At 40.2% G+C, this 15856-nt stretch overlaps 1 long non-coding RNA gene across 1 annotated transcript in view; it reads right to left on the bottom strand.

Moving 5' to 3' along the window:
- Positions 1-630: 630 nt before the first annotated feature.
- LOC311578323 overlaps positions 631-15856 on the bottom strand; it is a 58105-nt gene continuing 42879 nt past the window's right edge. Inside the window, exons 3-4 of the long non-coding RNA XR_014772833.1 lie at positions 1867-1988; positions 631-829 (exon numbers count right to left, since the gene is read on the bottom strand). This is a non-coding gene — a long non-coding RNA (uncharacterized lncRNA). The remainder of the gene's footprint in view (positions 830-1866; positions 1989-15856) is intronic.

Genomic DNA, 15856 nt, shown 5'->3' on the forward strand with positions numbered 1-15856 from the left:
TGATCATAGAGTCTGGACTAGATGATATCTTTTTAAAAAAATCTTCTTTCTTCTCCCATTTAAACTTTTATAGAAAATATCTATCCACCTTCAAGTTTTCCTGTTCATGTTCCAAAAGAATTCATCGTCAAGGGCATTGCTCCAGTCTCCCTCACCTGTCTCAGTATCTCAGGATTTTAAGACATGACTCCATTACTTTGCCATACGGGTGGTGCCTCCTACCTTACCATGACAAAGAAGTCAGGCTTAGTAATAATACATTAGCAGAAATATTCTAAAACTCTCCAGATAAGAATGTAGTGTTGGCTGGGACGTACAAAGGGTTTTCTAATATTTTCAGTAATCAGAGAAACGAGAAAACATCAATTTAAGCAAAATTAAAAAGATCGATTGTATCAGGCACTGGTAAATTTGTTGTCAAAGGGCATCCTTATCTACGGCTGCTAGGAATGGAAGGTGCTACAGTAGGAATCTGGGCTGTGTTGTTTTATAAATGCATGTGTACTTTGGCCAATAATCCAAAATTCTTAGTGTGTAAGATTTGTCTTGGGATATTTTAGGCAGTTTGTACTTGCTCTCTTCCCATCCTGAGATGGTCTTGCCCCAGATAGATGTATATCTGGCTCCCTCATCTTTCAGCTCTTAGCTTATGTATTCTTCCCAACAACTAATGAGAAACAGCAACCTTCTCCACTGGATTCCCTCTGTCTGGAGCATGTGGCTCTCTGCTCTCCGTAGCATTCACCACCAGGTTACATGCTCATATTTTATCTGTGTGTTCATGGGGTGTGAACTCAATGAACACAGGAATTTTGTGTGTTTTGTTCATCTGAAAGAGAAACAAGAAGGGTTTGTTCATCACCAGAAAGAGATAAGCATCATAATAAGTTACGTTGAATGACTAGATATATGTTTAAAGGAATGAATTATATCCATATTTAATGATGCAGAGGGAATTAGAACATATCATTATGAGAAAGCAGTATTTAGGAAAATACATGGATGACCTAGTTTTTTTTTTTAACAAAAGCATGAAATATATGTGTATGTGTTTTTCCATTTCTATCTATCTGTATTTCTAGAAGCCTACTAAAAATATAGAGGACAGATTCCAAATTACAAATTAATGCAGGTTGCCTCAGGATACTGAATTCAGATTATAGAGCCAGAGAGGAGAATGCTGAAGTTGTTATACCTTTATATTGTTTGCCTTGTGACAACAAGCCTTGTATTACTTTTCCAATTAAAGAAAAAAAAACACCCAATAAAATAAATGCCATCACACCCACAGAGAATGACTCAGGGCTGCTTCTTTAACTGCAACATGGCAAGTGATGAGCACTGACTATCAAACAGTTGGGCTGCATCTCACCGTCAATGATAGCGATGTCTGCCAGTTTACAGCAAATAGATATTTAGCTTCATTTGTCATTTACCGGAGACTCGAGTTTCGATGAGTGCATCGCTGTTTGCTAAGGCTTTAGCTGTGAGGACTCCTGTAGTTTCGGTTTTAGCTCTTAATTATCTGAGGCTTTGATAGAAGCAAGGGAGAGCTATGTGTCAAGATTTTTGAGCTTCTTATAAACAGCAGAGCACCACAGACACGACAGTGACAATGGTCTGTCTGCCGAATGCACACTAAGAGAGCCGTGGTTTGAAAACAACTTCAGTTCTACAGCATACCAGAGTAGGAGTCTATCTGCCTGTAGTTGTGAACATGTTCCAGAATTTCCATGCAGTGTCTCTCTCTAAATTCCTTCCTCCCTTGAATGTTACACCTAATCTTACAATAGTTATTGAGGTTATTACACAAGATGGGCCCTAGGATAGCTGGGAATGTGGCCCAACACAAAATTCTAAACTTACTCGTTTTGTTGTTTGCTTCTTTGTTTTTCTTGGATTGCACTTTTCTTGAGCCTTAACTGTGCAGTCATGTCACGAGGTCAGAATATGGACTTTTTTTCTTGGTTACCCTCCCAAACTTGATGCTAAGATTCAATTGATAAAGACATCATCTATTTGACTTACAGGGCATAAAGCTGGTATTGAGAGGAAACCATCATCCTTACAGACTGGCTTTCTTAGTATTGGAAAATGCTCTGTATGTTAGCAAGAGGCAAAAATAAGCAACAAGCTTGCTGTGAACCCCGTGAGCTATAATAACCTGCCTGGCAAGTTATGCTTACTGGATCAAGCATGGCATCAATGTTATGGCAGTAACCAACCACTTTTTTACTGTTTTAAAAGCCCAGTCCATAAGAGTCATGCATGACTCCATTTTTTTTGTGGGAAAACAAAACAAAACAGAACAAAACAAAACAAAACAAAACAAAACAAAACAAAACAAAACAAAACAAAACTGTGGCTTGCTCAGTAGGTTGGTTCTAAAAGAGAACCTAGTATTATTAGTCTGATAAATGGGGATAGTAATAAACTGACATCATGTTTATATTTTTGTAACCTGAATATTAGGGGATCTTTCAAGTCTCATCACAGAAGCTTCTTTTGCTATAGATTGCAACTAATACAGAGACCCAGAGTGGGTCCGTGTGAAGAAAATAAGAGAGTGCAGAATGCTCAGCTCTAAATGCAACATGTGCACCACACTCCTTAACTCATGCTTCATGTTATGGGAGAGACGGAAAGATTGGAAGAGCCAGAAGTAGCTGACATCTGCATCATAGCAGTATTTCCTGGACCTGACAGCACTGTTATACACATGGAGTTATAGCAGCTGTGACTACATGTCCAAGACACGTACAAGATCAAGCTAGCTAAAACACCAGTGTGGATGGGGCAGGGACTCATGAAGTCTTACCTCTAGTGAGGAACTATTGAAAATGGATGGCTACTGGGGGAGAGAGAATCCATTATTATTATTATTATTATTATTATTATTATTATTATTATTATTATTATCATTATTATTATCATCATCATTATTATTATTATTATTTTGCTAGGATGGGGCCCCTGAGAGGCTTCTCGTCCTCCAGTAGGTGGGCTTTACATCCATGTGGACACAGGCAGCATTGGGGGAACTAGGTGAGTTTTTTTTTTCTTAAAGCACAGGAAATGAAGAGTAAAAAGAGGTAGTGGAACATAGAGAGGCAATGCAAGTGGAGGGACTGGCGGTGGAAGTGATCAAAACATATTGTATGCATGTATGACGTTCTCAAACAAAACATAAGTCTTTCACATAAGTATCTGTCTGAGTAGTTGTGGCAGTTGTTAGCTGCTGAAAGAGCGAGACTCACATTTATCTGGGCAGGGGCATTGGCAGTTTGCCCTGGACACACACACACACACACACACACACACACACACACACACACACACACATATACACACACACACACATACACACGCACACACACACACACACACACAAACCTACAGGTAGCATTAATTGGACTTAGTAGGCTATGGAAACATGAAGTTGGGACACATATAGGCAATGTGTCGTTGGGCAAGGAGTCGGGTGTGGTGAGCCGAAGGGAGAGAGTGAGGGATGGATATGACAAAGATGCATTATATATCTATGTTATAAAAGGTTGAGCATGTCAGGCTTCTCCCATCCTTGGTATGTCACCACACACACACTTCTAGTTTTTTTATAATGAACATTATTCCTTTTGTCTTTACTTTGTACCTACCTGCGGTAAGTGTGGTGCTAGGAAAAATAAACAGAAAGAATAAGCAGATATGTGGCTCAGGCTTTGTTTGGGTCCCCTAGTAAGGAGAACAAGAGTTGTCTCTGACATGGACTCTGTTGCCAGCTTTTTCATCACTTCCCCCTTTGCAGGACTGCCTTGCCAGGCCACAGAGGGAGAGGGTGGGCATAGTCCTGATGTGACTTGATGTGCTGCGGTGAACAGGAAGGGGGTCTCCCATTTTCTGAGGAATAGGGGATCAGGGAAGAGGGAAGGAGGGGGGAGCTGTGAGGTGAGGAAGGATAGGGCTATGGCCAGGATGTAAAGTGAATAAAAGAAGAAAATTGAAAGCGGGGTAAGTAAGCCTTGGTTTCTAGATTCCTGCAAGGTTTGAGTTCTTACCCTGGCTTCTCTCAATAGACAGTGGTGATCCAGGACATGTAAACCAAGTAAACCCTTCCCTGACAAGTTGCTTTGGTCATGGTGTCTCATCACAACAGCCATAACCCTCCCTCACTAAGACACCCCATCAAGTGATTATACATAGATGGCCACTGAATTTTTACTGAGTTGGCACTGCAAAGCATCGTGAACTCAAACTCTACCAGGCCTTGAACCATATTTTGTGAAGGTGTTGACCCCGTTTAAAATTACCACCACCCGTTTCATCTGGAAATATTCACTGTTGGTAAAACTACAAGGAAAATGCTTTAGGGCAGTACTAAGTCTGTGTGGAAATATGGTAAAGCCTAGACATTGCAGAATGCCCAAGTTTGTTGTTTTACTCCACTTTTACTTAGATAGGAGGATGGGAGAAACAGCAGGGAAGTTTCCAGAGGTATCTTAAATCACACCCACACTTACGCTGTCACTTTCTGCCGATTGGCTCTTTTATTAATCCCTCCACTGTCACTGTTTCACTTCCAGCACAGTTTGAGATCTGAGAGGAGTGCAACTTTATTTCCTTAATCACCACTATTAGTCTTTCTTTGGTTTGGTTTTTATTTTTCTTCATTAAGACCATTCATTTATCTCTTTACATGCGTTTTTGCTGTCTCTTCCACACAGGAAGTGGCCTGCGAATGCTGTGGAGAAAACGTTGCACGCAACTCTGCGGTAGTGGCCTCTGATTGATCTTCACGTCCCTTGTGTCATCTTTTCTGTTGGCAGGAGGTAGGGAGTAAACCTCGTCATTCTTTTATGTTAGGAAAGAATCAGTTAGTACAGTTAAGTATCGGGACGCTTAGTTCTGATTGTCCACATGGTCTGAGTCCTGGAATGAGAGAAAGCTAGCCGAGTAGCCAGCATATTTGCATCTCTTCCTCCCTCTGCTCTTGACTGTGGCTGTGACTAGTTACCTCACATCCTGTCACCTTGACTTTGCTCATAAGACTGAAAGCCAAATAAACTCCTTCTTGCCTCAGTTTTTGTTTGTTTGGTTGGTTTTGTTTGTTTTTGGGGGTGTCGGGATATTTTCAAATCATAGCAACAGAAATGATTCTGGGCCAAGCCCTGTTGTAACTCCCTCTGTTAATCAGAATGATCAGTAATAATCAATGCATTAGGATGCGAAGCTTGGGGAGGGAGGAGCCTGCCTGAAGCACAGGGATACAGTACCGGGCAGCATGTGTAGGGCTTGAATTTCATTTCCGGCACTGCAGGAAAAAATTACAGCAGATTCAATGATTCCGGCATATTATACATTTGCCATCCAGCAATTTCATGTACTGTGTGATATTTTCACAAGACAAAGGACAAGAGGATGGCAAAACGCATATACCGCAAAGGGCTAAGTCATCCTATGGCAGCAAGCAACCCCAAGAACAGTCTCCCATCCTCACAAAGAGGAGTACAGTTATGAACCCGAAGCCAGTTTGCTATGCCACTGTTCTCCCTGTAGACCTCATCGATAGGTCTGAGGAGGGCATCATTCTGATATGGATCTCAGCCCAGTGGCAGATTGAAAGGAATGAGAAAGATGCAGGGCCGCTCTTAAGGTTATTTCAAGAATTGATACATTGTTTTACTTTGTATTGAATCGTGCAAAACAAGCCTTATCTTACAAGGCTCATCTTACATTGAACTGAGGAAGTACAAGGTCGTTGTGTCCAGAAGAAAAGACAGATATCCTTGGTTACGGTTACAAGCACTGGTGACTACCTGGGATGACCACACCCACAGATATCATGGGTTTCAACCTTTTCATTGTCACATACTAATTTTGTATGCTTAGTAACCTTGGCTTTCTCAGTATGTAAGACAACTATACAACCACCATTTCTGCTTATGTTTTGTGTTGTTTCGAGGACCAGATTCTTACTGTTGAGAAAGGCCTGTGTGTGGGTCAAGGATTCTCTTCAGCAAAGCTTTTACCTCCCAGGAATTGGCTTTATTTCCCTCTGCATTCTATTGTATTAGCTTGGCAACAGAGGGAATGCTTTTATTAAATATGAACATTGCTACATAAGAATCTGAAAAGAAATCTATTAAAAATATCAAGAAGATTGTTAGATAATTTTGAAAACCAAGCAGAAATGTGAAAATGCAGTGTTGGCTTTTCTCATTACCACTGTAAAAATAAATGGAACAGTTTTCTCTTTCTTAAAAACTAGAATTAGTTCTCTCACTTCTGCAACCCTGTGATTTCACAGACTACCAAAAGTTTCATTCTGTAAATTAATAATTTGCTTTAAAATCAAGCCCCCTCGAGCCCAGTGCCCCTTAGATCATGGCTGTACAATGACGGAAATGCACTTTCTAAGAAGCTTCTGGGCAGTACAAGATGATTTGAAAGGCTATCACAAGGCAAAGTATAAAAAGAGAAACTGAGTATGTGAGTGGAAGCCAAACAACGACCTTGTGGGAAAGTAAATATACCTTTAACTTTTTCTGCTAACTAGTCATTTGAACGTCCCTCCATTTCTCCCCACATATATACTGGTTTTTTCAAGGCAGGGTTTCTCTGTGTAGCCTTGGCTGTCGTGGAACTCACTTTGTAGACAAGGCTGGCCTTAGATCTGCCTGCTTCGGCCTTCCTGAGAGCTGGGATTACAGGTGTACACCACCCATGCGTGGCTCTCTCCCAATATTTTATCTGGTGCTTAGAATAGTAACATTAGGTGCAAGTGAAACTGTTTTGTTGGTGGTAGTGTGTGTGTGTGTGTGTGTGTGTGTGTGTGTGTGTGTGTGTGTAGGTACACACTTGCCACAGTATGCTGCTTAAGGTCAGAGGCCGAGCTCAGATGGCTTTGATTTTGTTCAAGATCTCGTCCCATTGCTGTTCACTGCATACACCAGCAAGCCTACAAGCTTCTACGGACTCTTCTGCCTCAGTTTCCCGTTTCCTGAAGGAATATGATGGGAGCACAGATGCCTGTTCCTCTGTCTGGCTTTTATGTGCATTCTGGGGGATCTGAATGCAGGTCATTGGTCTTACGCCGCAAGAGCTTTACCTACTGAGCCCAGCTTTCGTTTATTTGTTTTATTTTGGGGGAGACAGTCACACAATGCTGAGAATGGGTTCAAGGCAAATAGAGAATGAGAGCCGAGGCTGAAGCGGTCTAAATCGGGGCACAGCCAACAAGCCAAGAATGAAAGCGGTAGTCTTTTAGGCAAGACTTAGATCTGGCCAATCTTTGATGACTTGGCTATTGCTTTTTCTCAGAAACAGAGCAGGGAGGGTACAAGAGGCAAGAAGACATTAGGAGAATTAAAGGGAGAGATCAAGTCTGAGGTGGAAAATGGCATTAAGTAAGAGAACAAGGACCACAACCAGAGATAGAGTGGTCAAGTTACAGCTTAGGCTGGAAAATGTAAAATGGATCATAGTCTAAGTTTTGATGAAAACTTAGTGCATGTGTCTTGGCCGGATCTGTCCTCATAAAACCACTGAGACAGAACAAACCTGAGATGGATGTTAGTCTTTGGGATTTCACTCATCATTAGTTTTCCTGAAAATAGGATTTTCATTCACAAAGCATCTGGGGTTGTATAATTGCTTACCTAATAGTGTCCATTACTTGGTTGGATGGCAACCAGGACAGAGACAAACTAGGGTAAACAGAGAGCTCTCAGAGGAATTTTGGCAAAGTATTGATCCAAGCCTGTCATTGCTTAGCTGTGTGGCCCAACGTAATCCCCTTAGCCACTCTGAACAATAGCTCTCATACATGAATGGAATGATTTTAACTAATATATCAGATAAAAAACATTTGAAGTTTTCTCTTTAGTGGTTACTACACTGTGCAAGGTCAGGCTCTCCCTCCCTTCAAATGTTGGCATTTTTACTGACTTCACCCACTCCTCTGTCACATAAGCTAATCTCCTGCTGAGTGCCAGTGCTCTCCTCTGACTCCCCAGTTTCCTCCTCAGTTGTGTAAGATGCACCCCCATTCTATATAGCAAAAATCACATTGTATCACTCTTCCCAAATGCCATTTTCATAACGAACAACCAGTCTCCATTCAAGAATTATTTGTTTTCTCTAAAAATAGCCTTCAAATTATCCTTGCAAAGAACAGTTAATGTTGATGACTGCTTTAAAAAGACCACATGGAAACAAAATAGGTTATTGTCACTGTGGTGGTATGTGATACCTCCCTAAAGTCAGCTCAATGCTACTTAGTCAAGGCTTCAGTATTACCCTCTCCTTTAAGTTAATCATAACGATGAGTGTCAAAGTGAGCATGTACAAGAACAACATATAGACTCTTACAGCTTTGTCAGTGTGATGATGATGTTGCTGGTGATTTTTGTCTATATGTTCTATTTTAATGACTAACCAGGAGTATCAGCAAGAGTGCTCAGAGGGGGGAGGTTTTTGCTGCCAAATCTGAGGACCAGACATTAGGACCTTGGACCTGCTCAGTGGAAGGGTAGAAAGAAAGAACTGAGTCCTTTGAATTTCTCTCTCTCTCTTTCTCTCTCTCTCTCTCTCTCTCTCTCTCTCTCTCTCTCTCTCTCTCTCCCTTCCTTCCTTTCTCCCTCCTGCTCTTTCTCTCTTACACACACACACACACACACACACACACACACACACACAATCAAAATTAATTATTAAAGTCTACACATACTCCATGCTCAACAGTTTTAATATTTTTTCACTCGGGTCTCTGGCCCAAGCTGGCTTTGAGTGACCTATATAGCAAAGGATCAGCTTGAACTCTGTCCTCCTCCTTCTACTTCCTGTATGATGAGGTTAGCCATGTGCCACCACAACTGACTTGAGTGGTGTTGAGGATTGAACCTAGGGACTTGTCCATGTTAGGTTAAGGCCGTCACAGAGCTACATCTCCAACCATATAACTAACTTCTCATGGAGATACCTGTAACCCATGGGTAGAATATGTGTTTGGATACTAAATTGCCCCAAAGCCCTTGTTTGAATAATATTTGGACATTGAATAGAGTAGAAAGTCTAAATGGTAAGAATAGGTAGCTAAGTAATTCGCTTACAGTGAATTTTTTTCTCAAAATTCTGAACTGCGTATATGAAGAGATCATATCTGTTATACAATTTGCATAAAAACTCAAACTGTATTGGATATAAATAGGTTTATTCTGGATCACAAGTGAATGCCTACCAGGTAATCAAGACAGATGTAATCAACATAGACTAAAGAAGACAAAGAGAAAGAAAAGCAATTTTGGGGCAAAGAATTATTCCTTGAAATTTCTTTAGTGCTAGGCAACACTGGACACTGATTTGATTTGTATTTCAATGCAGTGATAACAAAGTCACATGTCATTAGCTTTCTTCTGAGTCCTGGGAAAGGAAATGGTTCCCTTTCCAGTGCTGTTATTTAAACCTTAGTCTTCGGTCGGAGTCAAAGATTTCTTAGTGGGATAAGTGACTTCTCTGAAGTACAGACAAGTCTCTGTAAGATTTTCACTTGAAGGAGAAGATGAGGTGTGACTCAACACTAGCAACCGTCAGCTTCAAAAAAAAAAAATCCATAGACCAAATTCAGAGACAGAGATGCGTGGCTCACCCTGGGAAGCACCGACGAGCACACTCGAGCACCGGCAGGTTTGCTGAATCATTACGTCTTTTGCTTCTTATACTCCTACTTGTTTAATCTTTTTCAATAGGACATTCATATTTTATAATTAAAACAAGACAAAGATCACTGCAAATCATTTCTAAAACCAATCTTTTATGTTTTAATTGAATTACAGTCACTTCTCCTCCCTTTCTCCTCCCTCGACCTCTCATGCGTCCTCTACTCTCAAGTTGATATCCTCTTCTTTTATTATTATTATTGTCCCCCATCTCTGTGTGTGTGTGTGTGTGTGTGTGTATGTGCGCGCGCGCGCGTGTGTGTACACAAATATGTAAATACAACCTGGTGATTCCATTCCTGTTGTTTGCATGTATGTATGGTTTAAGACATGACTCCTCTGCATGGGCAACCTTCTCTTATCTTTTCTCTATTTTCCACCAGAAAGGCAGTGATCATTAAAATGGAAGAAATGACCTTGTTTAATACCTTGTTGAGCAAGGTGACCTGGTGCCAATAAAGAAACATATTTTCACTACTTCAAAATCAGCTGAGTCTTGACCATTGGGGGCAGATTACTTTGAATATATTTCCCGAAGGATTTTCATTAAGATAACTTTGCCTCAAAGAGCTAATGTAGAAACCCATTTCACTCATTAATTACTTCAAGGGCAGAAATTGCTTTCTAAGCTTTACTTGGAACCCCTCCTCCCGCTCCAACTTAATTTCCTTTCCTACACCAGATCCAATTGCCTGTGATAAATACAAAGAAGGAGACTAGTCAGTCTGTCATCTGAAGTTCTGAAGACACAAAAGTTGCATTTCTCAATTAGGTCTGTTATTAGCCACCTTTCCTAGTCTACCGAAGAATTTAAAAATACATCTTGAAATATCAAATTTTTTAGTTTCTTTAAGGAGCCTAGATTTGGTGTGGCTTATTTAAATACAAGAACTGCCAGTGTCTCAGCATTCACTGATGCTCTGAGCAAAAATAATCTTATGTGAGGTGAAAGATAAATGCACTCAGTGTGACCTACACCTATCAAGTCTGATCATCATAAATAGCTTGACACTATAGCTCATCAGCTCCACTTCCTACTCCAGGGGAATTTATGTTGAACTGGTAGCTCAATTTTCCTGCCTGTCATTGAGAACAGACTGCAAATGAAGTAACCGAAGCTGGCAGGAGCTCAGCATCTGTCTCTTTCCCCCATCTTTGAGGAAGACTTGGTGATGATTATTTTTTTTTTTCCATTTCAGAGCAATAATGAGCAGGAGTCCTGATCTGAGACTTGTTAGATATGTATTTGGCCTTACCTTTGACTTTGTTGCAGGAAGATGAAGCCATGTTATCTAGGCTTTCCAAAAAAACATAAACAAAATACAATGGATTGTAGTCTCAAATATGCATATACATCTATCGTTTAACTATCCAATGAGAAAAACTAACTAAAGAAAGAGAAACCCATTATTATGGCTTTGCTCACACAGCAAGGCTCGGGATCTGATATCAAGAAGCTTCAGACTCAGAAGAGCTGGTGCTGAAGGTGTACTTTAAGTGCAAGGGTGACGTTCTGAAAACTTACGGTACGGTAAGTTCCAGCAAGCCTGAGACTGATGGTTAAAGAAGACAAATGATGCAGCTCAAAGGGAACCAAAGATAGTCGATTCTGCTTTGGATAGTTTTCCTCTTTTTCCTCCTCCACCCTCCAGAGGATTGGAGGAGAGCCACTCACAAAAGGGATGTGGATCTTCTATACTACGTCTATTGACTCACGGATGCATCTCCTCTGGGAACACCTTCACAGAAGGAAATATATGTGTACCCTGTGCCCCAGCAAGTTGACATAGAAGCAAAAGCATATTCAGAGCCTTGATGTCAACACTGATCTCAGAAAGAAAACAAGCAAACAAATAAAACCCACAGAAAACATTTAAGTAAATGGGGAGGGGGTGGGGAAAGAATCAAGGAACAGATGGCATGATGTTTTTTATTTCCTGTTGATGAGGCATGTTTTCTCTCATCAAATGTTGAGTAAACTTTAATCATCATTAAAATTAGCAGTAGTTTACATAAAAACATTTTTAAAACCAAAATTTACACACAAATCAAGACATTTGCCATATAATGACACCACTACATTTAAGTATGTACTTAGGTTTAAACTATTAATTTTTATAAAAGGTATGTTGATGACATCTAAATTATAAATGATATTCCCCCAAAGATTTCTTGCTTGCAAGCTCATTAAAATCATTCTATTAAGTTGAACATGGTGGCACACGCCTTTAATCACAGCATTGGGAGGCAGAGGCAGGCAGATCTCTGTGAGTTAGAGGCCTGCCTGGTCTATAAAGAGAGTTCCAGGACAGCCAGGGCTCTTACACAGAGAAATCTTGTTTTGAAAAAAAAAACATTCTGTTAGTATGCTGTGGTATACTGCTGTGGATATTTAGATTTGAAAAGGGTTAACTTCATATTCCTAAAACAAAAACAAATCCTTTAAGAAAATATACATGGATAATACTTATGTAAAAATACTGACTTCTTTAGTCATCAAAGATTTAGATGTTAAAGCAAACAGTGGATGCTCTGCCTGTGGTGGACTTGATTCAGTAAGCCTCCCAATTCTATCATAAACACGATGATTTATTAATGGATATTCTAGTTAGGGTCAGCATTGCTATGACGGCACACCATGACCAAGATGAGGAGAAAAGGATTATTTGGCTTATACTTCCACACCATAGTCCATCAATGAAGGAGTCAGGTCAGGAGCTCAAGTATGGCAGAAACCTGGAGCAGAAGCTAATGTAGAGGACATGGCGGAGTCCTGCTTGTTGTCTTGCTCTCCACTGCCTGCTCAGCCTGCTTTCCTCTAACATGCAATACCACCAGCTCAGGAGTGATGCCACCAATAAAGGACTGGACCTTCCCACACCAATCACTGGTTAAGAAACTGCCCTATATGCTTGCCTGCAGCCTGATCTTATGAGACATTTCCTCAGTTGAGGTTCCTGTCTCCCAGATGACTGTAGCCTGTGTCAAGTTGACCTAAGATGAACCAGAACAGTGGGAAAGGCCGTTGAAGACTGTGGCAAGTGGCAGTGTGGATATCTGCACCTGAGCACAATAATTTTATGATCCATGAGTTTACTAGCATGCCATTTTATATTAGCAACACTTATCAGCATAATCACAAGATGTAATCGTATGCAGCTGAAGACAAGAGGGTTATTTCTATAAGAGCTAAGTTGAGTGCTTAGGCAGTCTCTGTAAAAATGAGTAGGGGAAATATAGGAACTAAATTAGATATAAGCCAAAAAAAAAAAAAACCCTGATAAAGGGAGATAGGAATCTAGGATTACGTATTCAGAGTATTTGGTGTGTTCACTTTAATAGAATAGGAAATGGAAGTCATAGAAGACTTATAAAAGTCATATACAGAAGAAATGTCAGTAATGGACCTGAGAAAAGAGAAGCTCTAGTACAAATGGAAATTAAAAGCCAGGCCAACTAGCATTTCTAATAATGCACTCCAGCAATTTATGTTGAATCTGTTTGAAGCAACACTGTTGTTTGATGTCTGTACTGATTTGCAATATATCTGATTAATTGGCCCATCTTTGATGCTAGTATTTTTTTTTAATTTCCCACAGCTGATAATGAATGTGAGTCATTTGTATTCTCTTCAGTCACTATTCACTCACACTTCCTCCCCTCTGTAGAAGAGTATATTTCCCCATTCTGTTGCCCAGGCTTCTTCACATGAGTTATTTCGTCCAATGCAAAGTGCACAGAAAGGATAGTATGTCCATTCTGAGCTAAGATTTTATGTGGCTTGGCTTATTTCTGTCCACAATTTTGACCTTATGAAACAAACCAAGAGAAGAGGAGCCTAACAACTTGAAGCTGAGTTGCAGTAAATAAAAATGCCCACAAACCACAGACTGGCCAAAAGTGAGAAGTTACCTCATGAATTTAAATAAACACTGCTATTTTTATACTTTGCCTAGGAAGTATATATAACAGCCCCCTGTCTTCTCTTAAAAATGATTTCTCTTAAATATTTAAACTGTATGTGAAGCTACACTCCCCAAAATAAGTCCCAAATACTACCAAATGTGGTTTTAAAAAACCACCCAAAAATGATTGCTTTAAAAAGACAAGGGCCTAGCCTTTCTCCTACCTGCCTTGGAGAGCCATCAGAGCTCTATAACTTCCCCATTGGCGGAGGCCTGCGAGCCCCAGGATCACCTAGTCCTGCAGGTGCCCAGGAACAACCAGGTTAGGCCCTGCCCGCCTGGGGTCCCCACAAAGAACCAGGTTAGACCCTGCAGGCTCTGTTTGCCTCACTGAGGAGTCCTCTCAGCATCAGAAACATTCAGCCAGGGACAACCAGATGGCTAAAGGCCAGCATCAGAACACAATCACCAAGAGCCATGGCAACATGGCATCATCAGAATCCAGCTATCCTACTTCAGCAATACCTGGACATCCTGAAACAGCTAAAGCAAAAGAAGATGACCTTAAATCCAACCTTGTAAAGATTATAGAGACTTTAATAGAGGATATGGGGTCCTGCTCAAACTATGGCACCAGCCAAGGACAATACGGGAAATAAACGTCAAACCCCTACACAGATCTACTCAATGGACAGGACATTCTCCACAGCTGAGTGGAGAGTGGGGACTGACTTTCACGCGAACTCTGGTGCTCCATATTTGACCACGTCCCCTGGATAGAGAGGCCTGGTGGCACTCAGAGGAAGGATAGCAGGCCACCAAGAAGAGACTTGATACCCTATGAGCATATACAAGGGGAGGAAATCTCCCTCAGTCACAGTCGTAGAGGAGAGGAATAGGGTGAAAGCAGGAGGGAGAGAGGAATGGGAGGATACAAGGGATGGGATAACAATTGAGATGTAATATGATTATATTAATAATATATATTTAAAAAGAGTAATAATTCTAAAAAAAAGAGGATATGAATAAATCTCTTAAAGAAATACAAGAAAATTCAATCAAGCAGTTGAAGGAAATGAATGAATCCCTTAGCAAAACACAGGAAAATAGAACAAGTGAAGAGAATGAATAAAACTGAACAAGACCTGAAAAGGGAAATAGAAGCAATAAAAAACAAAAAACAACAAAAACAAAAACAAAAACAAAACAAAAAACCCCACAAACCGAGGCAATCCTAGAGATAGAAAACCTAGGGAAGAGAACAGGAAGTATTGAAACAAGCATCACCAACAAAATAAAAGAGATGATGGAAGAGTCTTAGCTGTAGAAAATATAATGGAGGAAATCAATACATCAGGTAAGGAAAATGTTAAATCTAAAGAGTTCCTGACACAAAACATCCAAGGAATCTGGGACACTATGAAAAGAACAAATCCAAGAAGACTACCAGTTCCAAGGCCAGAAATTATTTTTTAACAAAAGCATAGAAGAAAACTTCCCTAAGCTAAAGAAAGAGATGCCTATATACAAACAAGAAGCATACAGAACACCAAGTAGATTGGACCAGCAAAGAAAATCCTTCCACCAGATAATAATCAAAGCACGTAATGTAAAGAACAAAACAAAATATTAAAAGCTGTAAGAAAAAAAAAAGGCCAAGTCACATATAAAGACACACCTATCAGAATTACACGTGCTTCTCAATAAAGACTCTTAAAGCCAGAAGGGCTTGGGCATATATTTATAGACACTAAGAGACGACAGATATCAGCCCTAACTACTATACCCAGCAAAAATTCTAATCACCATAGGTGAAGAAAACAAGATACTCCAGGACAAAAACAAATTTAAATAATAACTACCCACAAATCCAGCCTACAGAAGATACTAGAAGGAAAATTCCAACCAAAGGAGGTTAACTACTTCCAGGAAAACACAAGATATAAATAGACACATCAGCAAAACCAAAAGAAGGTAAGCACACACCTTATACATACATACATACATACATACATACATACATACATACATACACACACACACATATACATAAATACACTCTACCACCACCAACATCAAAATAACAAGAATTAATAATCATTGGTCATTAATGTCTCTCAGCATCAATGGCCTCAACTCTATAATGAAAAGACACAGGCAACAGAATGGATGCAAAGCAGGACCCATCATTCTTCTGCATAGAAGAAATGTACCCCAGAAACAAAAATAGACCTTATC

The sequence above is a fragment of the Acomys minous genome (assembly GCF_964271855.1).
Source record: "Acomys minous genome assembly, chromosome: 12".
NCBI classification, from domain to species: Eukaryota; Metazoa; Chordata; class Mammalia; order Rodentia; family Muridae; genus Acomys; species Acomys minous.